A 25,681-nucleotide genomic window follows, 5' to 3' on the forward strand; every position below is an offset into this window, starting at 1 on the left:
TTGGTTTCTAGTTGGTCGTTTTAAAGGAGTAGTTCATTTTTGTCATAGTTATCCTGTCTGTGGAATGTACTGTATGGGGGAGACTGCTTTCACAGTTGACCAGTGTCTGTCATGAAGATATGGAAAAAATATTGTCTGTAGGTCTTGAATAGTAAATTATTTTTTTTATTGCTCATTTCTTCAGTTTCCCAGGATGAAAATACAGATGTCCCCATGAATGCTTCATTAAATTTTGTTTTTTCCTTACCCAGCCTTCAAAATGAAATTTGGTATTTTTAAGTTTGTGTATTATATGTAGGTGTATATATATCCCCACACACACACAAATCACATTTTTTGCAAGTATTTTGAAGGTTGTGTTTACAGTAAACACTTATTTAATATGGTTTTTCTTTTTTTCCACCTTCATTAATTTTCAACAGATAACTATATAATACGAGGACAGGGAGAAGCATTTATTTGTTCCAAAATAGTGGATTATCAACCACCATACTGCTTTCTGCGTCTGTGAATTTGGTCATTCTAGGTACTTCATATAAGCAGAATCATACAGTCTCCTCCCTTCCTCCCTCCCTCCCACACTCCCTTCCTTCCTTCCTTCCTCCCTTCCTTCCATGTAAGCTCTATGTCCAATGTGGGGCTTGAACTCACCGCTCCAAGATCAAGAGTTGAATGCTTGGGGTGTCTGGGTGGCTCAGGCATTAAGCATCTGCCTTCAGCTCAGGTTATGATCCCAGAGTCCTGGCAATGAGCCCCGCATCAGGCTCACTGCTCAGCGGGACGCCTGCTTCTCCCTCTTCCACTTCCCCTGCTTGTGTTCCCTCTCTCAAAGTTGTGTATGTCTCTCTCTCTGTCAAATAAATAAATGAAAATCTTTTAAAAAGAATAAAAAAGAGTTGAATGTTCTACTGACTAAGCCAGCCATGTGCCCCCAGTATGTGTCCTTTTGTGACTGGCTTTTTTCACTTGGCTTAATAACATCCTTAAGGTCCATCCATGCTGTGGTATGTGTTAGAACTTTCTTCCTTGTTAAGGCTGAATAATATTCTATTGTATAGCATATATCACAGTTTTAGAGCTGGTATTTCTACACACTGTGAAATACCAAAGTTACATATACATGTGGGGCTCATTATATTCTGAGCTCATTATCCTAGTCTATTATTCAATTGGTCTATCTTTGTGACCTCTCTTAACTCTTTGGTGTTGTATAATTGTTGATATTTGTTAGGGAAAGTCCCTGGTTCTTGATTTTCTTTTCAGAATCTCCCTGCCTATTGCCCTTTCCTGTCCTATGTACATTTTACAATCATTTTATCAAGTGCCAAAAAAATCCTATTGCATTTTGGTTGAAATTGTTTTGAATCTATAGATTAATCTGGAAAGAACTGACACCTTTATGATACTGCCTTTCTCTACTCACAAGTCTGGGTCTTTCTATTTACTTAAGTTTTTAAACTATTTTTTAGTAAGCTTTGTGACTTTCTTTCTAAGGATGTTGCGTTTGTTACATTTTTTCCTAGTACTTGCTATTCTCTGATTCACAATGGTGTCTTCCAGTTGTTTGTTCATAGTACAATGAAATATATTAATCTTGTAATCAGCCTACTTGCCAGGTCCTTCTATTTTTTTTGAATACTTGATCCATAGTTTGTGTGTTTTAAATGTTAGCCATCATATCAGCTGCAAATAATAAATTTTATTTTATTTATTTTTTTTTAAAGATTTTATTTATTTATTTGACAGACAGAGATCACAAGCAGGCAGAGAGGCAAGCAGAGAGAGAGAGAGAGAGAGAGGGAAGCAGGCTTCCTGCGGAGCAGGGAGCCCGATGCGGGGCTCGATCCCAGGACCCTGAGATCATGACCCGAGCCAAAGGCAGCAGCCTAAACCACTGAGCCACCAGGTTCCCCAATTTTATTTTTTCTTTTACAGATCTTATGCCTATAATTTCTCTTATTTTCTTGTACTATACAGGGCTTTCAACACCACATGAAATCGAAGTCATTAAAGGGAGCATCGTGATACCTGTTCTGATTTTAAAATGAATGATTCTACCAGTACCCAATTAGGATGACTTTTTTCCCTCATTTTTCATACACAGTTTTTCTTTGTATAAGAATTTTTTCTTCTATTTTTAATTTACTAAATTTATATTAATATATGTTGAATTTGGTCAAATGCCTTTTTTTCTTTTTCTCCATTAATGTCATAAATTATATTTGTGGATTTTCTAATATTAAACTATCTTGCATACATAGGATAAACCCAACTTAATGGTATATCATCTTCTTTTATATATAGTTGGAATGAATTTGTTAATTGAGTTTTGTTTCAGAATTTTTAGAACTACAGTTGACCCTTGAGCAATGCGGGTATTAGGGGCTCAGACCTCCCACACAGGTGAAAATCTGCAGATAACTTCCCAAAATGTAACTACTAATAGCCTATTGTTGAATAGAAACCTTACTGATAAGTTTTTAGAGCTTTTGCCTTTAAGTTTAAAATTTTTGTTTACATAAACATTTAAAATTTTTATTTCATAAATTTTTAATCTTTCTTTTCTGGATCTCTTCCCCTTTTGCTTTTATGAGTAGAAAGTTATTACCTATCCATTGATTATGTAAATTGTCATTAACACTCAAATGAGGTATTTTTAATTTTTCTTATTGCAGTATGATTAACAGTGTTGTATTAGTTTCAGTGGACAATGTAATGGTTCAAGGATTCTACCCATTACTCAGTGCTCACTGACAAGTGTACTCACCATCTATCATCAAACAACATTATTACAATCTTGCTGATTGTAATATGTAATTAGCAAGATTGTAATAATGCTGCAGCTTTCTTCTCTGTGACTTATTTATTTTGTAACTAGAAATCTGTACTTCTTATTCCCCTTTATCTCTCTCACCACTCATATACCTCCCCTCTGGCACCCACCTGTTTATTCTCTGACTTTAAGAGCCTGTTTTTTGTTTGTGACTTTTTTATTTACTTTGTTTCATAATACCGCATATGAGTGAAATTATATGGTATACCCTTTGGGTCCATCCAGGTTGTCGTACATGGCAATATCCCATTCTTTTTTATGGCTAAGTAATATGGCTAAGTAATGTGTGTGTGTGTGTGTGTGTGTGTGTACACACACATACAATTCCACTGTGCCATATATATCATATATTCTTTATTTATCCATTCATCTCTTGATGACTACTTGGGTTGCTTTCATATCTTGGTTATACATCATGCTGCAATAAACATAGGGGTATACATATCTTTTCAGATTAGTGTTTTCATTTCCTTTGGGTAAACACTCAACAAGAGAATTACTACATCATATGGTAGTTCCCTTTTTAATTTTTTGATGAACCTCCATCCTCTTTTCCACAGTGGCTGCACCAGTTTGCACCAATTTGCATTCCCACCAATAGTACAAGAGTGTTCCTGTTTCTCAACATCCTTGCCAACACTTGTTATTTTAAATAAAATTCTCATATTTAGTGTTAAAAAATTTCTACCCCAACAAAATTTCTTATTGCTAATTATTTAAACCCACTGTTATGAACTTATTGAAGAAATGACCTTCCCCCATTCTTTCAAACACAAGATTTCTGGTAAGGTGTAGTGTACGACTGAAGTGTAGTGTGTGACTAGGTTAATGTACTTATTCTCTTAGGGGAGTAGTAAGAAGCTCTTTGAACTTCCTGCTATTCATCTAATGCTTCAAGAATTACAAAGGACAACACATCCAGAGCATGCCTTTCTCTGTATTAACCTAAATTAAACTTTTTTCAATTTGGGTTTGACAAAAATGCAACTCCTTGGCCTCCAATGCAAGCCATTAGACTGGCTTATTATTATTTTATGTATATCATATGTGTGTTGCTTATTTTGTAAGATTGTGAAAATTACCAAAGTAACTAAAAGTCTACCAAGTCAAGTTATCAGTAGCATCATTTATCATGAAAAGTAGATTTTTAAAAAAGATTTTATTTATTTATTTGACAGACAGAGATCGCAAGTAGGCAGAGAGGCAGGCAGAGAGAGAGAGGGGAAAGCAGGCTCCCTGCTGAGCAGAGAGCCCGATGTGGGGCTCGATCCCAGAACCCTGGGATCATGACCTGAGCCGAAAGCAGAGGCTTAGGGCGCCTGGGTGGCTCAGCGGGTTAAAGCCTCTGCCTTCGGCCCAGGTCATGATCCCAGGGTCCTGGGATCAAGGCCCGCATCGGGCTCTCTGCTCAGTGCAGAGCCTGCTTCTCTCTCTCTTTCTCTGCCTGCCTCTCTTCCTACTTGTGTTCTCTGTCAAATAAATAAATAAAATCTTTAAAAAAAAAAAAAAAAGAAAGAAAGAAAGAAAGCAGAGGCTTTAACCCACTGAGCCACTCAGGTGCCCCTAGATTTTTTTTTTTTTAACTTTTAAAATGAAATCTCTAGAAGCTGTGGAATTTTTGGACTGATTCAGTTCAACTTAGTACGTACTAAGTTACTCAGTACGTACTAAGTTGAACTGAATCAGTCCAAAAATTCTAATCAGTCCAAAAGTAACTAAGTTACTTAGTATATACTAAGTTGAACTGAATCAGTAGTAGTACTTAGTAAGTACTACTAATGTAGAAAATGGAATTTCCAGAATTAATGACAGTGGGGTTACTTTTTGTAAGAGTGTTTTAGGAAATTTTTTTAAATTATGTGATTATTTGGAATAAAATCGGTGTTTGTGTGGGAAAGAGGATCAGATCGTGTTGTCATTTTTTTTTTAAGATTTTATTTATTTATTTGACAGAGAGAAATCACAAGTAGATGGAGAGGCAGGCAGAGAGAGAGAGGGAAGCAGGCTCCCTGCTGAGCAGAGAGCCTGATGCGGGACTCGATCCCAGGACCCTGAGATCATGACCTAAGCTGAAGGCAGCGGCTCAACCCACTGAGCCACCCCTCGTGTTGTCATTCTTTCTTATACATTAGCAATTTCCCCTTTCAGAAGCAAAAGTCCATAACTTTTAACTTGCCATCTTCATATTATAACTTTTGTATAGATCCTAGATTCACAAAAAGTGATTTTTTAATTGTGCTGTTCACAGAGTACTTAAAGACAGAATTTTTTTCTGTTTTATTTTTTAAAATAATTATCACCAAAATATATATGCACAACAAAAGTTAAAAAATACAAACAAACAAATCTGAAAATAGGCAAAAAAAATCTTAGACAGGGATATCTCTTGCTACAGCAAAGATGAGTGAAGTAGCCACAAGTCTGGGTGAGGCAGAAGTTTGGTGGGACTTGGGCAAAATACTGCAAAACAAAGAGAAGGAACATGGTCCTAAACACTTATAAAATTATGCTCTGTAACTATATAATCTCATTTCCAGAAACTGGGAGAAATTTTCAGGAAACTTTTGGTCTCTTCAAAAGAATATAAGAAAATATGCTACTTGTGAAGCAGAAACAGAAAGCCATAAAGAGAGAACAGGCTAAGGTGAGCATGGTGACACTTCTAGGAACTGAAGTACGCAGAAGCAAAAATGCACAGCAGACACTTCAGAAGATAGAATCAGTGTCACACACACACAAAAAGCAGCTCTCAGAATGCAGAGCACCTGAAGATGGTACCGACAAGAGAGTGGATAGTCGAAGGTAGAACAAAGGTTGGCACTTTACCATGGAGTGTTTGATGTTTCTGAAAGAGAACAGAACAGGCAGAGCAGAAGCATTGTTCAAAGATAGAATGAATAAAGATTTGGGGGGACCAAAGAAAGATCTGCATGTAGAGATTGAAAGAACTCATCATGTTCCAGAAAAATCACTGAGAAAAGCATTCTATAATTAGACACATCCTGTAATTTAGACACAAATTATAATTTAAAGTATTAAATTATGAGGATAAAGGCAAGAACAAACAAAAGCCAGTAACCTGTAAGAGAAGAAAAACCAAGCCAGCCTTGTGCCGTGCCAGGTGTTGATAGGAAACTACCCCATTGCATTTTAGAGAAGGAAGTTTTTTTTTTTTTTTTTAAAGATTTTATCTATCCACTTGACAGAGAGAGATCACAAGTAGACAGAAAGGCAGGCAGAGAGAGAGGGGGGAAGCAGGCTCCCTGCTGAGCAGAGAGCCCGATGCGGGGCTTGATCCCAGGACCCCGGGATCACGACCCGAGCCGAAAGCAGAGGCTTTAACCCACTGAGCCACCCAGGTGCCCCGAGAAGGAAGTTTTTAATCCAAGAATTTATACCTCATGAAGATGCCTTTATAGGTGAAAGAAAGACATTTTCAGATATGCAAGTGTTCAGAAATTATACCATTTCTTGAGAAAAGAAGGTACTTAGATGATTCCAACCCGTTTAGACACGAAAGAAAGTTGGGATTATTAAATCCACCTCATACCAAAAGACTGTAGTGGAACTGAAAGCATTTAAACATAAATAAATTTAAATAATTGTTGTAAATCTCTTTATTAAATGGGGTGAAATGTTAAATTCTTCAAAAGGATGAACACTGGGAACCGCAATAATTTAGTGGTATTTGGGTGAATTGTATTAACTGATGTTAAAAACCGAGAAATAATGGGGCCCTGAGATTGAGGTACAGATGGAGGAGTTGGTAAGTAAAGTCTAGGATAATTTTTTTTTACGATTTTATTTATTTATGAGAGCGAAAACACAGAGGAAGAAGGAGAAGCAGACCCCTGCTGAGCAGGGAGCCCAGAGTGCAGGGCTTGATCCCAGGACCCTGGGATCATGACCTGAGCTGAAGACGGACACTTAACCAACTAAGCCACCCAGGCGTCACCAGGAGAATTGTTTTAACATTTCAAGGCGGAAATACTTAAAGCCATGTAAGCTGTCCCAGGGTGTAGAAAAAGTATCCTAATTCATTTTATACAGTTAGCATGACCCTAGGACCAAAAATTGTCAAAGAAAGTAAGAAAGAATTAAGTAGATTAAAAAATCTTAAAGAATTATGACTAAATCAATAACACATGTATATCACAGGAACATTAATCCATGATCAAGGAAGCTAGCATGCAGTCTAGAAATACAAGTTTGGCTTTCTGGTAAGAAATATATATTTTATTCTATTTGCAAAGGAAGAAAGCTGTACAATCATCTTAATAAATGTCTAAAAATATTATAATTCAACTTACAACCCTGATAAAGCTTATTACAGTATGCTTAAAGGAATATGAAATCAATAATAAATTTACTATGATGCACTATGTATGTGTTTAAAGTGAGGAATAAAATTAAGGAGTCCACTGAGGAAGTGTAACTTTGGGAAAGGAGAAAAAATATAACCACTTGTAGATGATGTAATTAATTGGAAAACTAGCATTCTTTCGAAACTTCAGCATGATACTCAATTGTAAAATAAACATATAAAAAGCAAAGCTTTTACATATCCCCACAGTAACGAGAGATTATTTTATTACAATAATAATAAACTTAATAGTTTATAAAATAAATTTAATAAACCTTTCTAAAATACGTTGCCTATGGTAACCCCCAAACTGTTGTCTGTCTCTATGAGCTTGGTTTGTTTCATTTTGGTTTTAATTCCACATGTAAGTGAGATCATCCAGTATTTGTCTCCTTCTGTCTGTCTTATTTCACTTAGCATCGTGCCCTTGGTTCTGTCCATGTCACAAAAGACAAGATTTCATTCATTTCTATGGCTGGATAATATTCCAGTGTGTATGTGTGTGTGTGTGTGTGTGAGAGAGAGAGACAGTTTTTTTTTTTTTTTAATTAATCTATTCATTCTTTGGTGGGCACTTAAGTTGGTTCCATATCTTGGCTACTGTAAATGGCAGCGGTGAATGTGATGGTGCACATACCATTGGGTGTTTTCATTTTTTCGACTGAATACTCAGAAGTGGAATTGCTGAATCATATGGGAGTTCTATTTTTAATTTTTTGAGGAACTTCCCATACTGTTTTTTACAGTGGCTGCACCAATTTGCATTCCCACCAACAGTGCACAAGGGCTCCCTTTTCTACATAACCTCCCTAACACTTGTTTTCTTGTTTGTTTGGAAATCGCAATTCTAGGTGATGAGAGGTGATAGGTTCTTGTGGATTTGATTTGCCTTTCTCTGATGATTAGTGATGTGGTATATCTTTTTCTGTACCTGTTGTCCATCTCTATGTCTTCAGAAAAATGCCTATTTAGATCTTTGGCCCATTTTAAGATTTGGTGGTTTTTTTTTTTTTAATTAATTTATTTGACAGCGAGGGAGAACATAAGTAGGCAGAGAGGCAGGCAGAGAAAGAGGGGAAGCAGGCTCCCTGCTGAGCAGAGAGCCTGATGTGGGGCTTGATCCCAGGACCCTGGGATCATGACCTGAGCCGGAGGCAGAGGCTTAACCCACTGAGCCACCCAGGGACCCCTCTTTGGTCCATTTTAAAATTGTTTTCTTGTTTATTTGCTATTGAGTAGTATAAGGTCTTTATATATTTTGGATTTTAGGCCTTTATCAGAAACATGATTTGCAAATACTTTTTCTCATTTTGTAGTTTGCCTTTTCGTTCTGTTGATGGTTTTTCCTTGCTGTGAAGAAGACTGAATTTGATATAGTCCCACCTGATTATTTTTGCTTTTGCTGTCTTTACTTTTCGTGTCAGATTAAAAAAAAAAATCATCACTAAGACTGATATCAAAGAGCTTACTGCCTGTATTTTCTTCTGGGAATCTAATGTGTTTTAATCTATGAGCATGGAATTTCTTTTGTGTTTCTTTATGTCTTCTCCAATTTCTTTCATCAATGTCTCATAGTTTTAAGTGTGCAAGTCTTTCGCTTCTTTGGTTAAATGTATTCCTAGGTATTTTTTTCTTTATGATGTAATTCTAAATAGGGTTTTCCCCTTAATTTCTCTTTCTGATAGTTTGCTATTTGTGAATAAAAACAAAACAGATATTTGTATATTGGTTTTGTATCCTGAAATTTCACTGAATTTGTACATTAGTTTTAAATAGCTTCTAGGTAGTCTTTAGGGTTTTCTATATAATAATATAGAGTTGTTTGCAAATGCTGAGTTTTACTTCTTTCTTTCCAATTTGGACGTGTTCTATTTTTATTTATTACCTAATTGTTGTGGCTAGGACTTTCAGTACTATGTTGAATAAAACTGGTAAGAGCAGTCAATTTTTTTTTTTAGACTTTATTTTATTATTTATTTGACAGAGAGAGAGAGAAAGCACAGGGAGTGGCAAAGGGAGAGCAGGCTTCCCCCAGAGCAGGGAGCCTGATGCAGGGCTTGATCCCAGGACCACGAGACCATCACCTGAGCCAAAGGCAGACAGACGCTTAATGACTGAACCACTGTACCACCCAGGTATTCCAAGAGTTGTCATTCTTCTTTTTTTTTTTTTTTAAAGGTTTTGTTTATTTATTTGACAGAGAGAGATCACAAGTAGGCAGAGAGGCAGGCAGAGAGAAAGGGACGCAGGCCCCCCCACTGAGCAGACAGCCCTATGTAGGGCTTGATCCCAGAACACCAGGATCATTACCTGAGCTGAAGGCAGAGGCTTTAACAAACTGAGCCACTCAGGGGCCTCAAGAGTTGCCATTCTTGTCTTGTTCCTGATCTCAGAGGAAAAGCTTTTAGCTTTTCACCATTGAGTATGATGTTAGCTGAGGGCTTGTCCTATATGGTTTTTATCATGTTGAAGTTTGTTCCTTGTATACCTATTTTCTTTAGTGTTTTTATCATAAATGGGTGTTGAACTTTGTCAACTTTGTCAGTTTGTCAATTTTGTCTTTGCTGCATGAATTAAGATTACCATATGATTTTTTAAAAAAAGGTTTTATTGCTTAGTAATCTCTACACACAGGGGTGCCTGGGTGGCTTAGTTGGTAAAGTGTCTGATTCTTGTTTTTGGCTCACATCATGATCCTGTGGTTGTGAGATCACGTCCCAGGTCAGGCTTTGTGCTCAGCATGGAGTCTGCCTCAGATTTTCTCTTCCTCTCCCGGCTGCTTTCTCTCTCTCATTCAAATAAATATATAAATTAAAAAATTAATCTCTACATCCAATGTGATGTTGGAACCTACAGCGGTGAGATCAAGTCCCATGCTCTACTCACTGAGCCAGTCAGGTGCCCCAAGATTACCATCTCATTTTTTAAAAAATATTTTATTTATTTATTTGATAGAGAGAGAGATCACAAACAGGCAGAGAGGCAGGCAGAGGGAGAGGGAGAAGCAGGATCCCTGCTGAGCAGAGAGCCCGACGTGGGGCTCGATCCCAGGACCCTGGGATCATGACCCGAGCCAAAGGCAGAGGCTTAACCCACTGAGCCACCCAGGCGCCCCTTACCATCTGATTTTTATCCTTTGTGTTATTAATGTGGTATATCACATTCATTGATTTGCCTATGATGAACCATCTTTGAATCCCTGGAATACCACTTGTTCATGGTGTGTTATTTTTTAATGTATTGTTGAATTCAATTTACTGATGTTCTATTGAGGATTTTTGTATCTATGTTTATCAGAGATTTGATCTGTAATTTTCTTTTCTTGTGGTATCTTTGTCTGATTTTGATATCAGGGTAATTAATGCTGGTTGTGTAAAATGAGTTTGAAAGAGTTCTCTCCTCTTTTATTTTTGCAAGAGTTTGAGAAGATTGGTTATTCTTTTTTTTTTTTTTTAAATATCTGGTGGAATTCATCAGTGAAACTCTCTGGTTCTGAGCTATGGGTTGTTGGGAATTTTATTACTACTGATTCCATTTCCTTATGAGTAAATTGGTCTATTCAGATTTTCCTTTTCCTTATCATTCATCTTAATAAGTCATGTGTTTCTAGGAATTTATCTATTTTTCCTGGGTTGTTTAATTTGTCTTATTCTTTATTTCTAATCTGAGTAATAGAGATCTAGCTTTGAATAATGTTTATTCTTTAAAATTTGTTGTTTTTTTATTGACATGATAAATTTTTGTAAATATTCCAAAATTATGTCCTCTATTTCTTGAGAAAAAAGGTATATTCTAATTATTTGATGCAACCCTCCATATATGTCCCTTAGATCAAATTTATTAATTCAGATATTCTATATGCTCAGTTAAGTTTTTGTCTGAGAAGAATGCCCCATAGTTCCCAAGTGTACAAGATGAATGTGGAAAGTGAGCTGGGAGAGCTGTTGGAGGCAATTACAGAAATCCAAGTGAGGTCTGCTGATACATGGGAGTAGGGGTGACACTGGGGAGAGTGGTTGGCAAGATATTGATGGGATGGAATGAACATGAGTATGGAGTCCAGTGGAAGAGTAGAAGAATGTTGAATGAATTCTGGGCTCCTGACTAGTCCAAACTAGTGCATGGTGTAGACATAATGTAAAGGAGAGCAATCGAGAAGGTGGAGAGGAAGTAGCAGGCAGATGATACACTCAGTTTCATATTTGCCTCATTTGAGGAGTTTGTGGGGCATCCAGGATGCAGTAAGGTAGATGGATGTAAATACAAGAAAAGTGAAAGTTTATGAGTCAAAGATCTAATAATTGGGACACTTGTCTGACTCAGTCAATAGAGCATGCAACTTTTGATCTCAGGGGTTGAGTTCAAGCCTCATATTGGGTATATAGCTTAGTTTAAAAACAAACAAATAAATGTTTATGTATAAATGCTTTTTAGAAAGATCTAATAATCCAAATGGAGAGAGAGATAAGTAAGACAGAGTAATACATAAAGAAATTACTTGAGGGTTTAAAATGTTTGGAAAAGTCAGAAAAGTTGAGGCGGGATCAAAAACAAATGAAATAAGGTTAGGTGGTTTTCAGGGCTGACTTCCTGGAAGTCCAGGATTTGGTTTAAAAGTTGAACAGGCAGAATCTTAAAAACACTGAAACTGTTTGATTCCACTCACATGAGGTCCCTAGAGTAGGTCAAATTCATAGAGATAGAAAATAGAGTGGTGGTTACCAGGGGCTGCATGGATGGAGGGTGAGGAGAAAGTTTTTACAGGGATAGTTTCCATTTTGTAAGATGAAAGAATTCTGGAAGTGAACAGTGGTGATGGTTGCAGTGCATGAATATACCTAATTTCACTGAACTTCACTCCTAACTTCACTACTATCCTAACTAGTAGTTTATTTTATGTGTATTTTACCACAATTTAAAAAAATTGAACAGGTAGAAAGACAGTGGCATATTCCGGATATAAACAGCTAAAGGAAAAGGTATGAAATTAAATGAGCCAAGTTGAGTCCTGAATATCAGAGAATGCTGAATTTTCTATGGAAAAAAAGAAAAAAAAACCCACCCAACTCTGCAGTTATAAATGTATAATGTAGATAGGGATGATTTTAAATAGAGAAAAACTCAAAGGCAATATTTATATGTATGTGGTTTGAGAGTAGGAAATCTAGGGTCAAGGAGAAAAGGTAGAATTCTGTTTTAGTAATTTAGCAAGTGATATTAACAGGAATGGAAGAAGAGAGTAGAGAGAACATCTTGGGTGGCATCTACCTAACTCTTGCTGGTTTGTTTATTTTTCAAGTAATTTACTTTAAACTTTTCACCCCTAAATTACTCAGAATGTATATATATATATATATATATATATATATATATATATATATTAAAGATTTTATTTATTTATTTATTTGACAGAGATCACAAGTAGGCAGAGAGAAGGGGGGGGGTGGGGGAAGCAGGCTCCCTGCTGGGCAGAGAGCCTGATGCGGGGCTCGATCCCAGGACCCTGGGATCATGACATGAGCCAAAGGCAGAGGCTTTAACCCACTGAGCCACCCAGGTGCCCCTCAGAATGTATATTTTTGAAAAAGAAAATTATTTTACCACATAATCACAATGCAATTCTCACACCTCACAAAACTGACAGTTGTTTCTTGATGTTACCTAAAAGTTGGACGACTTTCATATTTTCTCTGTTGACCCCAGAATGCCTTTTACAGCTGGTTTGTTTAAATTGGGGTCTAATTAAGGAGAACGATTTGCACTTCATTGTTTTGTTTCTAAACATTTTAAAAATCAAGCACAGTACTTGCTCCCATTTTCTTTCAAAGATTTTATTTATTTATTTGACACAAAGAGAAATCACAAGTAGGCAGAGCAGCAGGCAGAGAGAGAGAGGGGGAAGCAGGCTCCCTGCTGAGCAGAGAGCCCTATGTGGGGCTCCATTCCAGGACCCTGGGATCATGACCTGAGCTGAAGGCAGAGGCTTAGCCCACTGAGCCACCCAGGCGCCCCCTAGCTCCCATTTTCTGTCTTGATCTTGAACTTATTGGAGATAGTCAACCAGTTGTCTAAGACCAATTTTTTCAATTTCTGTGTTTTTTGGATTGCTTCCTGATGGTGTTCTTTCTTTAGCTGTTCTCTTGTTTATTTCCAGTAAACTGGAATTGTAATCTGAAGATTTGCATATACTTATATCAAACATTTTTGGCAAGGATTCTTCACAGATAATACTATTTTTTCCAGGCACGTAATGTCTACAACCCCACTCGTAGAGGGGTTCAGATCACAGAATAAAGGTATCCCTCCATTGGAAGGTTATATTTATCTTTTTGCAACCAGGACATATTCTTTTTCCTTTTAAAAGATTTATTATTTATTTATTTATTTATGTTTAAAGATTTTATTTATCCCTTTATTTGAGAGAGAGAGAGAGAAAGAGAGAGAGTGAATGGGAGGAGGAGGAGAAGGAGAAGGATAGCAGACTCCACCTGAGTGTCGAGCCTAATGTGGGGCTTGGTCCCCGCAACCCAGGGACCTCGACCTGAGCCAGAATCAAGAGTCAGACCAAGAGTCAGATACTTAAAAGATTGAGCCACTCGGGCACTTTGAAGATTTTTTTATTTGAGAGAGAGAGAGAGACAGACAGAGTGAGCACGCACATGAGGGAAGAGGGATAGATGGGGATAGAGAGAGAATCTCAAGCAGGCTCACATCAGCTGCGGAGTGGGGCTTGATTTCACAACTCTGAGGTCATGACCCCACCCCAGCCAAAACCAAGAGGCCAACGCCTAATGGGCTGTGCCACCCAGGGACCCCCCACAACTAGGACATATTCTAAAAGATTTGTCAGTTTTTACCTTGGTCAGATTCCACCAGCCTTTCCTCCAGTCTCCTGTCTAATTCAGATTCAGTTCACGATCTTGGCCATCGTTATTCTGTGACTTGTCCCTCCGTTTGGGTTGGATGTTTTCTCGTGGTTAAATAGTTCATGGATTTTGGGGGAAGGATACCACAAGGCTGCAGGGCCCTTCCCAGAGCACCCAATGAGGGGTACCCAGCACCGGATTGATACCAGCCTTGGCTCCCTGGTTATGGTGGTTTCTGACAGGTTTCTCCAATGCAGAGTTACTATCATTCCTTGCAGCCAACAAATATTCTTGGGAGAGACATTTTCAGCTATGCAATATCCTGCCCCTTCTTGAACTTTGGACACTAATTTTCATATTCCTCATTTGATTTTGCTTACAGCAATTACTAGCTTTGGTGTTCTGACAGTGATTCTTATTTCCCGCACTCCTAACAAATAGGTTAACTGTATGGAACATACAGTCTTCTATATGGAAGAGTCGCTTCTTCTCTCCCAGTTTTAAGTTCATGCATGGAACTCATGGGTATCTATTTTATTCTTTAGTTTATAATCCAGTATTACTGTTATTTATTTAGTTGCTCAAATTGTTCCAGTTTTGGCCACTGGGAGCTCTTTCAGACTGGTTCCTGTGTCCCTTTGATATGTGTCCATACTTTTGGTTTTTTTTTAGCACTTCCTTACTTTCTTAGCACTACAAGGTGCTCCAGGCTCAGTTTATATTTTCCCTACACAGCCCTGGCATCAACCATTTCATCATGGAGTCCCGGTTCTTTTTATTGGAAGATAATATTTTAAGTTTTAAAACCAAGAGCTGGGCACTAAGTATGTTCATCTATGCCCTCCTAGCCAACAGAGCTAAAAAAAAAATGTACATGTATACCAACTCATGTATATACACTTATCTATATTTTTACCTGTGTGTGTGTGTAGCAAAACAAACAAACATGATTTATACTGACATTTCTGATTCCAGCCCAGCACCATGAGATTCATTCTAGCCTTCTCCTTTTGCTCATTTGTAATTTCTTTCTGACAGCAAGAAACCTGGCTTTCAATATTTTATGCAGTTCTCAAAGTCAGTTTTAAGTTTTGTTTTGTAAAAATGCAGTAATTTTATACCCTGCACTTATTTCAAGGCTTATGAATGTTTAGCCTCTCTAAGGGGTTAACAGAACTTTCACACATGTTCAACTCTTTAAGAGGAGAGATTTTAATTTAGTTTGTAATTCACAAATATTATGAAAAAAAGTTCCATAGTTCCCTGAAGGTTCATTTATCTTTGCCAGGTTTTAGGAGCAAGCTAATTATCTGATTTTATAACTGATACTAAGATGGGAATGACCTAGGTCTAATCTTCGTCAATTCACATTTTTTTTTTTAAAGATTTATTTATTTATTTGACAGACAGAGGTCACAAGTAGGCAGAGAGGCAGGCAGAGAGGAAGGAGGAAGCGGGCTCTCTGCTGAGCAGAGAGCCCGATGCGGGGCTCGATCCCAGGACCCCGGGATCATGACCTGAGCCGAAGGCAGAGGCTTTAACCCACTGAGCCACCCAGGCGCCCCGTCAATTCACATTTTTAAAAAGGAGCTTAATAGCCCCCAAGTAATATGTAACTGGAGGTGAAGAGTGAGTATTTTTGAAGAGAGAAGGCGTATTTATCATGCTTGCTGACTTTTAGGAATTGAAGTTCAGAGAAGCTTCTTACTTGGCACTTTATTCCTGAAGGCATTTAGAGTTAATTTTAGGACTTAACAGAATGTCTCTTTAGAGTTGCTCTGTATAATAAAAATGTAATATAAGCCACAAATAAGATCCTTCCAAATAATTAAAAAATTTTCTAGTAGGCACATTATAGAAAGTAAATAGAAATAGGTGAGATTAGGGACACCTGGGTGGCTCAGTCAGCTAAATGTCTGTCTTTGGCTCAGGTCATGATCCCAGGGTCCTGAAATCAAGTCCTGAATCAGGTTCCTCGCTCAGCAGGGAGCCTGCTTCTCCCTCTGCCTGACACTCACCCTAATTGTGCTTGCTGTCTCGTCTCCCTCTGACAAATAAATCAACAAAATCCTTAAAAAAGAAAAAGAAATAGGTGAAATTAATTTTAAGAATATATTTTATCGGTGTGCCTAGGTGGCTCAGTCGTTAAGCATCTGCCTTTGGCTCAGGTCATGATCCTGGGGTCCGGGGATCGATCCCCACATAGGGTTCCCTGCTCAGCAGGAAGCCTGCTTTTCCCTCTGCCACATGCCCTGCTTGTGTTCCCTCTCTCGCTGTCAAATAAATAAATAAAATCTTTAAAAAATATGAAAGAACATATGAATATATTTTATCAATAATATATTTTACTTAAGCTAGAATATTCACAATTTTGAAATTTCAGCATGTAATCATTATAAAAAGTTCTAAGGAGATGTGTTATTGTATTTTTTTCATATGTCTTTGAAATCTAGTATGTATTTTATATGCCATAGTGTATCTGAATTTAAAATAACCACATTTCAGGGTGCCTAGGTGACTCAGTGGGTAAAAGCCTCTGCCTTCGGCTCAGGTCATTATCCCAGGATCCTGGGATCGAGCCCCGGATCGAGCCCTGGATCGAGCCCTGCATTGGGCTCTCTGCTCAGCAAGGAGTCTGCTTCCCCCCGCCCCTCTCTGCCTGCCTCTTGCCTACTTGTGATCTCTGTCTGTCAAATAAATAAATAAATAATCTTAAAAATAAAATAAAATAACCGCATTTCATCTTTCAAAGACCCACATATGACTAGTGGCTACTGTATTAGAGCAGTTTCAGAACAAAAGAGTTCCTTTAAAAATATTTCAGTCATTGTCTATAAGGCAGTTTGAAAGCTGATCTGAATGATTTCTCCTTTTCTAGGAAAGGAAGCAGAAATAATGTAGTCATGAAATTAAGTCAGCTGCATAGTTTATGGGTCCCAGAAGAAATAGGCAAGGCCAGAGAGAATGATTTCAGTCAGAAACTCAGAATGAATCATATGAATTAAACACTGGACAATGTCCAATATTCAACATGAATTTTTAGTTTACAATAAGATTACATTATACCACCATATGTAGAGACGTTCTGATTATGCTTAGTGCGGGAAGTATGTTGCTATTGTTTTATAGACTACCTCAGATCCAAACTTTGTGAAAAATTATATTCCATTTTTCGGGAACTGTATCATATTGTAATCTTAAACTGCACTAAAATAAATATAAACTATTAAACTTTTCAGAGCAGCTCTGAATCTGGCATCCACTTTGGTTTTAAGAGAAGAAGTGGGGCACCTGGGTGGCCCTGTTGGTTAAGTCTCCAACTCTTGGTTTTGGCTCTGGTCATGATCTTAGGGTCATGAGATTGAGCCCCATACCAGCTCTGTGCTGGGCATGGAATCTGCTTAAGACTCTCTCTTCCCCTCCCTCTGCTTCTCCCCGCTCCTCACCCCCACTCATACACATGCATGTTCTCTCTCTCTCTAAAAAAATAGGAGAGAGAGAGAAGTAGTAAAAGTCATGCTTTTGTCTACAAACAAGACACTGAAAACCATTGGTGGTGATTAGCAAGCAGTGCTCTTACAAAAGGAAGATTCTTTCTAGAACCCGGTATATCATTTGTTATCAGTATGGCCATAAGGTCGGCTCATTCATTGTTTCCCATGTTTATAAGTTTATAAGCAGCTAAAAAGAATCTTCACTGAGAGACCCTATGTGGTGGGACTTGCAGTTAACCTCAATCTTTTCTCCACTAGACTTATATGACCACCCAGCTGTGCAATGGGTAACGTCGCACCTACAGGCACACAAAGTAACTGGAACAATACATCGCTGAGTGCTTCAGCTATACACTGAATAATACATATCCTGATGTCAGGCAGCTCAGCCTTAATGAACGGATCCTTTTCCTTGGGGAAGTTAATGACGGTCAAGACTGAAGGGGAAACGGAAGGGTCTCTCAAAGGAGTGTGACCTGGTAATCCACTGGGGTGAGAAAAAGAGCCAAGAAGGGATAGCCAGTTCTCAAAAGAGGCCCACAAAGGAAAGAATACTCTTGACAGGCCAACAACAGCACTGCTGAGAAATAGTGAGCATAATGTTTAGCAAAGTTGATCAAAATACAAACGAAAAACCAAACACCTATTTTTGTCCAACTTACCAAGAAGGATTCAAGCAACAAAACTAACAGAAACTTCAATATTCTGGATAAACTGCATTTTAAATTGCTTTCACTAATTAAGAAAGCAGCAACAGGAATGATCTAGATACTATTGTTTTAGCTCTAAAATATTAATTTTATATCTAGAATTGAGTATATCCCTCAGAAATGATTTGTAGCCACAATTATTTGACTGGGTGACATTGGTGTTAATCTTCTTAAGGAGAGGGAACTAGTTTATAATTACACATTTGGAGTGGAAAATATATCTAATATTTTTCATATATAACCTATGTACCAGACACTATGCGGAGTCAGTCTCTTACCTATATCATTTGATTTAATCTTATGAGGTTACTATTTTTACTTGAAAACATGGAGTGAGTCAGTACATGTAACAGACATTATACTAATGAGGGCTTCTTTCTCTCATGTAACAAAAAGTCTGGATAAATCAGGGATAGTTTATTAACAAGAACTAACCCATTTCCTTCTGTTTTTAAATCTACCATTCTTTGCATAATTGTTGCCTCAGGGTAACAATATGGTTGCCACAGTTCCAGGCAACACATGTACTTTCCAGTCAGGAAAAAGGAGGAAAGTGGTCCAAGAAGGTTCTCTTTTCTTTTTCATAAAATTCATAAGCCTTCTCAGGTGGCCTCTAGCAGCCTTCCTTGTCTTATTCTTCACTCACCAGGAAGAAGAATAAGACTGACCATAGCCTGGTCACGCCTAGCTTTGAGGAAGATTGGCAAGGTGTCTGTCCTTCAAACATCTGGAATGGGAGGAGCAGGAGAGAAGAAGGTGGAATGGCTGATGGGTTAGCCAACTTACGGTGTTCCCACACCATTTAATAGATGTGGGCACTGATGTGCAATAGGGATAACTAACTTACCCAGAGTGATGTAGTTAGTAATCAGTGGAGGAACTCTTGAAACCCGGCACTTTGCCTCCAAGCCCTGTGCTCCTATTCACCACCTTGCCTTCTCAGACAGGATGAAGTTAACTGCAGAAATCATGAGATTTTTGCATAGAACATTTTGCTTATAGAATTTACTACCTTGAAATAAAAGATTAGTAGTATATCATTTTTTCTAAGATGTATTTCTAACTAATATATTTATATCCAACCAATGAAATTAGGTTAGTGTTAGTAAAAAAAAATCTGGATTAAGTGCCTGCATTAAGAATTTATTTCTAATATAGAATGCTGTGAAAACATCATACCACACAACATAAATAGTAAGGCACGTTGGAAGAGAAAAATCAAGTTACAGCGCTTAGTGGGTTGCTTTCAGTTTATCCAGGCTTACCCCATGAAATATAGGATGTGGAAGTATTTAGGTGTCTTGATTAGAACTGCTAAGTTCACAAGTTATTTTTACATATAGTAATTATGAACATTAATTTTATGTTATCTAGAGCTTATACCACTGGCTTTCCTGATCCTTTGGTTTGCAGAAAGCAGATCATGGGAGTTCTTAGTTCTGTTTCTCTGGGGAACCCCAACTAATATAGTATTGTATAATGAAATAGAAGGAAAAATAGTCACAAAAATCCTTTCACTTACGGTAGTGAGAAATGAGTCTTACTAATCTATCAATTATTGATGTTTTCTATTGATATTTGTTATTCAAGATCAGTAGATTTAGTAAATACAACAAAAAATGGACAATAATTATAGATCTTAAAAATATAACTTTAACATAGTATTGTGTTGACATGTGTATTAGTCAGCTCTGGCTGTCATAACAAAACACCACCACCTGAGTGGCCTTAACAACAGAAATAGATTTTCTCACAGTTCTGGAGGCCAGAAGTTCAAGCTCAAGGTTCTGACTGGTTTGGTTTCTGATGAGGGCACTCCTTCTGGCTTGCAGACAGCCACATTGTCACTATGTCCTCACCTGGTCTTTCCTTGGTGCATGCATGTAGAGAGAAGGATAACGAGCTTGGTCTCTTCCTCTTGTTCTAAGGACACCAATCCTCCTGGGTTAGGGTTCCACCTTTATGATCGCTTTTAACCTTACTTCCGTATAGGCCTCATCTCCAAATATAGTCATGTTGTGAGAGAAGGCTTTCACATATGAATTTGGGTGGCATGATTCAGTCTTTAACTACATGTATTAGAGCAATATCTCTGGTATCTTTGGATTCCTATTCATTATGTAAATGTACCACTTATTTGCTTTAGTTTTAAAGTATTATAAAAGAAAAACATAAATCCCTTGCTCTACTTTTCTGACCCTAGGTCTTTTCTCCAAAGGCAATGACTTTAAACACTTTAATAATTTTTTTCTTCTGGTATTTACCTTCATATTTCTAAATAATATGCTGACTTGTCAAATCCATTTTTTAAAAAATGATAAATTTAGTGTATATTTCTTTTTTTTAGGGAGCATATATTGTATTATTTGTTTCAGGAATTCAGGCCTGTCATCAGTCTTACACAATTCACAGCACTCATCATAGCACATACCCACCCAGTATCCTTCACCCAGCCGCCCTATCCCCCTTTCCCCCCCCAGCAACCCTCATTTGTTTCCTGAGATTAACAGTCTCTTATGGTTTGTCTCCCTATCTGGTTTCATCTTGTTTCCTTTTTCCTTCCCTTCCCCTATGATCCTCTGTCTTGTTTCTCAAATTCCTCGTATTGGAGAGCTCATATGATAATTGTTTTTTCTCTGATTGACTTATTTCACTTAGCATAATACCCTCTATTTCCATTCACATCATTGCAAATGGCAAGATTCACTTTTTGATGGCTGCATAATATTCCATATATATATATCTCTATCTCACATCTTTATTCATTCATCTGCCGATGGACAACTAACTCTTTACACAGTTTGGCTATTGTGGACATTGCTGCTATAAATATTGGGGTGCACATGCCCTTTCAAATCACTACATTTGTATCTTTGGGATAAATATCCCTTGCTTTCAAATCCATTTTTTAAAAGAGATTTTATTTTTTTATTTGAGAGAGAGAGAACATATGAGCTGGGGGTGGGGAGGGGCAGAGGGAGAGGGAGTAAAGCAGGTTCTCCACTGAACAGGGAGTCTGATGCGGGGCTGAATCCCAGGATCCTGAGATCATGACCTGAGCTAAAGACAGACACTTAACCTAGGCAACCCTATTAAATCCACTTTTTATCTTTTTGATTTACTTTTATATTAGGTGAGAATTTAGGGGCTTTGTGTATCCTCACTTCACTCATACCCATTCTCCCAATATGATGTTTTAATATTTTGCAAATAGTCTTTTGACTTTATATTGTTATCCAGTGAACCACAAGTGTATTATGACTATCTTCTTTGTCATTCACCTTGTAGTTCTCCTAAAGTTAACATCGACTCTCCCCACCCATGTTCCTAGTCTCCTATTTACATTTCACTAATTCTCTAACAACTTTCTATTCTTTATTTATTTTAAAAATTAGGTAAAACAATTGTAGTATCATTAACACAAGTGTATATTTGTTCCAGGTATACTTATAATGAATTCCATAATTCTATGCATTACTCAGTGTTCATTGTGATAATCCCCTTCACCCATCCCTCACCCACCTCCCATCTGGTAACCACCAGTTTTTTCTCTGCATCCCTATGATTATTGCAGCATTGTTTATGCTGGTCAAGATATGAAAACAGCCCAAGTGTCTATCCATGTATGAATGGATAAAGGAGATGTGATACACACACACACACACACACACACACACACACACAAAATGGAATATTACTCAGTCATAAAAAAGAATGAGATCTTGCTATTTGTAACAACGTGGATGGAGCTAGAGGGTATAATGCCAAGTGAAATAAGTCAATCAGAGAAAAACAAATACCATATGATTTCACTCATACGTGGAACTTAAGAAACAAAACAAATGAACAAAGAAAAAAGGAGACAAAAAACCAGACTTCAATTTTTAGTAAATTTTTATTATGGAAAATTTCAAACATATATCAAATGGTGAGAATAGTATTTTAGTATATGTGCTGCCGAAGCAAGCACATGGTGAGAATAGTATTATAAATTCTCCAGCCCTCATTATTTAGCTCCAAATATCAATTTTTGTCAAGGAATGCAAGGTTATTTTAATATCCAAAAGCCAATCAATGTAAGAATATGCCATATTAACATGATAAAAGACAAACCCTCATAATTATCTCAAAAGAGATTTAAAAAATTTTTGACAAAATTCAACACTTTCATGATAAAAACACTCAACAAACTAAAAGTAGAAATAAATTTTCTCAACTTGATAAAGGGCATCTATGAAAATCTCAGAGCTGACATCCTACTTAATGGTGAACAGCTGCATGTTCTCCCCTAATAGCAGATGTTAGCTGGGGATGTCCTGTTTTTCCCCTTCTCTTCAAAATTGTGCGAGAGTTTCCAGCCAGGCAAACAGGCAAGGAAAGTAATTAAAAAGCATCAAAAAAAAGGAAAGGAAGGGGTAAAACTATATTCGTGTATGATATGACATGAGCTATGGAATATAGTTGCATATATTCCTATGGAATCCACATATAAATAGCTACTGGAACTGATAAAGACTTAAGTGTGAGTGTAGGATATACAATTAGCATCGAGAAAAATAAATTATATTTCTATACATAAGCAATGAGCAATCCAAAAATGAAATTAAGAAAACAATTCAATTTACAATAGCATCAAAAATAATGAGATATTTAGGTATAAATTTAACTATTAAATAAAAGACTTGTATACTGGAAGCTACAAAAGATTGTAAAAAGATATTAAACAGACCCCCAAAAATGGAAAGACACCCTATGTTTATGGATACACTGTTAAGGAGGCAATAATTTCTAAAGTGATCTACAGACAACATGAAGTCCTATCAAAATTTCAACTTGTGTTTTCACAGACTGACAATCTGATCCTAAAGTTCATATAGAAATGCAAAGGACCCAGAAGAGTCCACAGTCAACACAGTCTTGAAAAGGAAAAACAATGTTAGAGGAAACATGCTTTTTCATTTCAAATCTTACTAAAGAGCTGTGGTAATCAAGACTGTGTGGGATGGACATAGGGACACATATATAGATCAAAGGACTAGAATTGAGAGCCCAGATATAAACCCTTACATTTATGGTCAAATGATTCTCAACAAAGGTGCCAAGACAATTCAGTAGGGAAAGGATCGTGTTTTCAATAGTCCTGGATGACAATGTGCAAAAGAATGAAGTGGGACTCCTTTCTGTATCATATTAAAAAGATTAGCTCAAAGCAAATCAGACATCTAAATATAAGAGCTAAAACTATAAAACTCTTCAAAGAAAACATAGGAATAACTCTTTGTAATTGTTGGCTCTAGCAATGAAGCTTGGATCTGACCTCAAAAGCACAGGTGACAAGTAGAAGTGTAAATTGAGACTTCATCAAAATGAGAAACACTTGTGCTGCAAATGATATCATTAAGAAAGCTTAAAAAGACAAACCACATAATGGTAGGAAACACGTGCAGATCATATACCTGATAAGGGACTTGTATCTAAAATTGTGTATCATGTAAAATGGTATATAAAGAACACCTATAACTAAATAATAAAAAGACAAATAATGAAATTTTTTAAATGGGCAAATAATTTAAACATACATGTCTCCAAAGAAGATATACAAAACATACGAAGTACACTTTTAATATCACTAGCGATTAGGGAAGTGCAAATCAAGCCCACAGTGAAATACCACTTCATATCCACTAGGATGGCTATCATCAAAAAGGCAGACAATAAGTTTTGATGAGGATGTGGAGAAAATGAACCTCATACCTTATTGATGAAATTGTAAAGTGGAGTAGTCACTCTAGAAAAGTTGGGCTGTTCCACAAATAGTTAAACATGTGATTACCATAGGATGCTAAATTCCATTCCCAGGAGAACTGAAAAACATATATCCACACAAAAATTTGCATGCAAATTTTCCTAGCAGCAATTTTTTTCCTTTTTAAAAGATTTTATTTTATTTAGAGGACTGAGGGGGAGAGAGAGAGTCTCAAGCAGACTCCCCATGGAGCTGGATGTAGGCCTCCATCTCACGATTCTGGGTCATGACCTGAGCCAAAATCAAGAGTTGGAGCTTAACCGACAGAGCCATCTAGGTGTCCCAGAGCAATTTTCTTTTTATTAATATATAATATATTATTTGTTTCAGGGGTACAGGTCTGTGAATCATCAGTCTTACACAATTCACAGCATTCACCATAGCACATACCCTCCCCAGTGTCCATCACCTCACCACCCTCTCCCTACCCCTTCCCCCCCAGCAACCCTCAGTTTGTCTCCTGAGATGAACAGTCTCTAATGGTTTATCTCCTTCCCTGGTCCCATCGTGTTTCAATTTTCTCTCCCTTCCCCCAGCCCCCCGGCCCTGCCTCTCAAATTCCTCATGTCAGTGAGATCATATGATAATTGTTTTTCTCTGATTGACTTATCTCACTTAACATAATACCTTCTAGTTCCATCCACGTTGCAAATGGCAAGATTTCGGTCTTTTTGATGGCTGCATAATATTGCACTCTGTGTGTGTGTGTGTGTGTGTGTGTGTGTGTGTACATACACACAACCTCCACATCTTCTTTATCCATTCGTCTGGACTCTTTCCATTCTTTGGCTATTGTGGACATTGTGCAGCAATTTTCTTAATAGCTAAAAGTTGGAAACACCAAAATATCCACCAACGGATGAATATGTAAAACATGGCATTTCATACAAAGGATGATTATTCAGCAGTAAAAGAGAAGGAGTATGGCTGCATGCTACAATGCAAATGACCTTGAAAACATTATGGCAATGAAGGAAGTCAGTCACAGATTTATGATTCTACTGGTATGAAAAGTATAGAATAATAGGCAGCTCAAAGACAGAGAATTAGTGGCTACTCAGGGTTGAGGCAGGCTAATGGGGGACTGGCTGCCAATGGGTAGGCAGTTTTTTGGGGGGAGGTAATAAAAATTTCTAAACTCAGATTGTGGGGATGGGCTCACAACTCTGTACAAAAATCATTGAATTGTACATGTTCAACGAGGGAGCTTTATGGCATATAAATAATATGTCAACAAATATGTAAAACACAAAATAATGTATACATGACATCAGAAGAAAAGATTTATGCTTGTAGTGTAGATGGGAAAGAACACAGAATGAAGATTTTTGAGTAGATAAGAAAGCAACCCTCAACTCCTTGTCAATCTTCTTTCACTCACACTCCCACCCACACTGTCCCTCCCATATTAATTTGGATCAAATATGATCTTAACTATAAATGTTTTAGCATGTTTTAAAAATAACTTTTTAATCATAGACACATTATCAAACAAAACAAATTAAACATATTTCCTTATTATAAAATATTTTGTCAGTGTTTATATTTCTACTTCCAACATCTTTTAATAAAATTTTACACTTCAGCTATATCAAGTAACCCACGAGTT

The sequence above is a fragment of the Mustela lutreola genome, chromosome 9, assembly GCF_030435805.1.
Source record: "Mustela lutreola isolate mMusLut2 chromosome 9, mMusLut2.pri, whole genome shotgun sequence".
NCBI lineage: Eukaryota > Metazoa > Chordata > Mammalia > Carnivora > Mustelidae > Mustela > Mustela lutreola.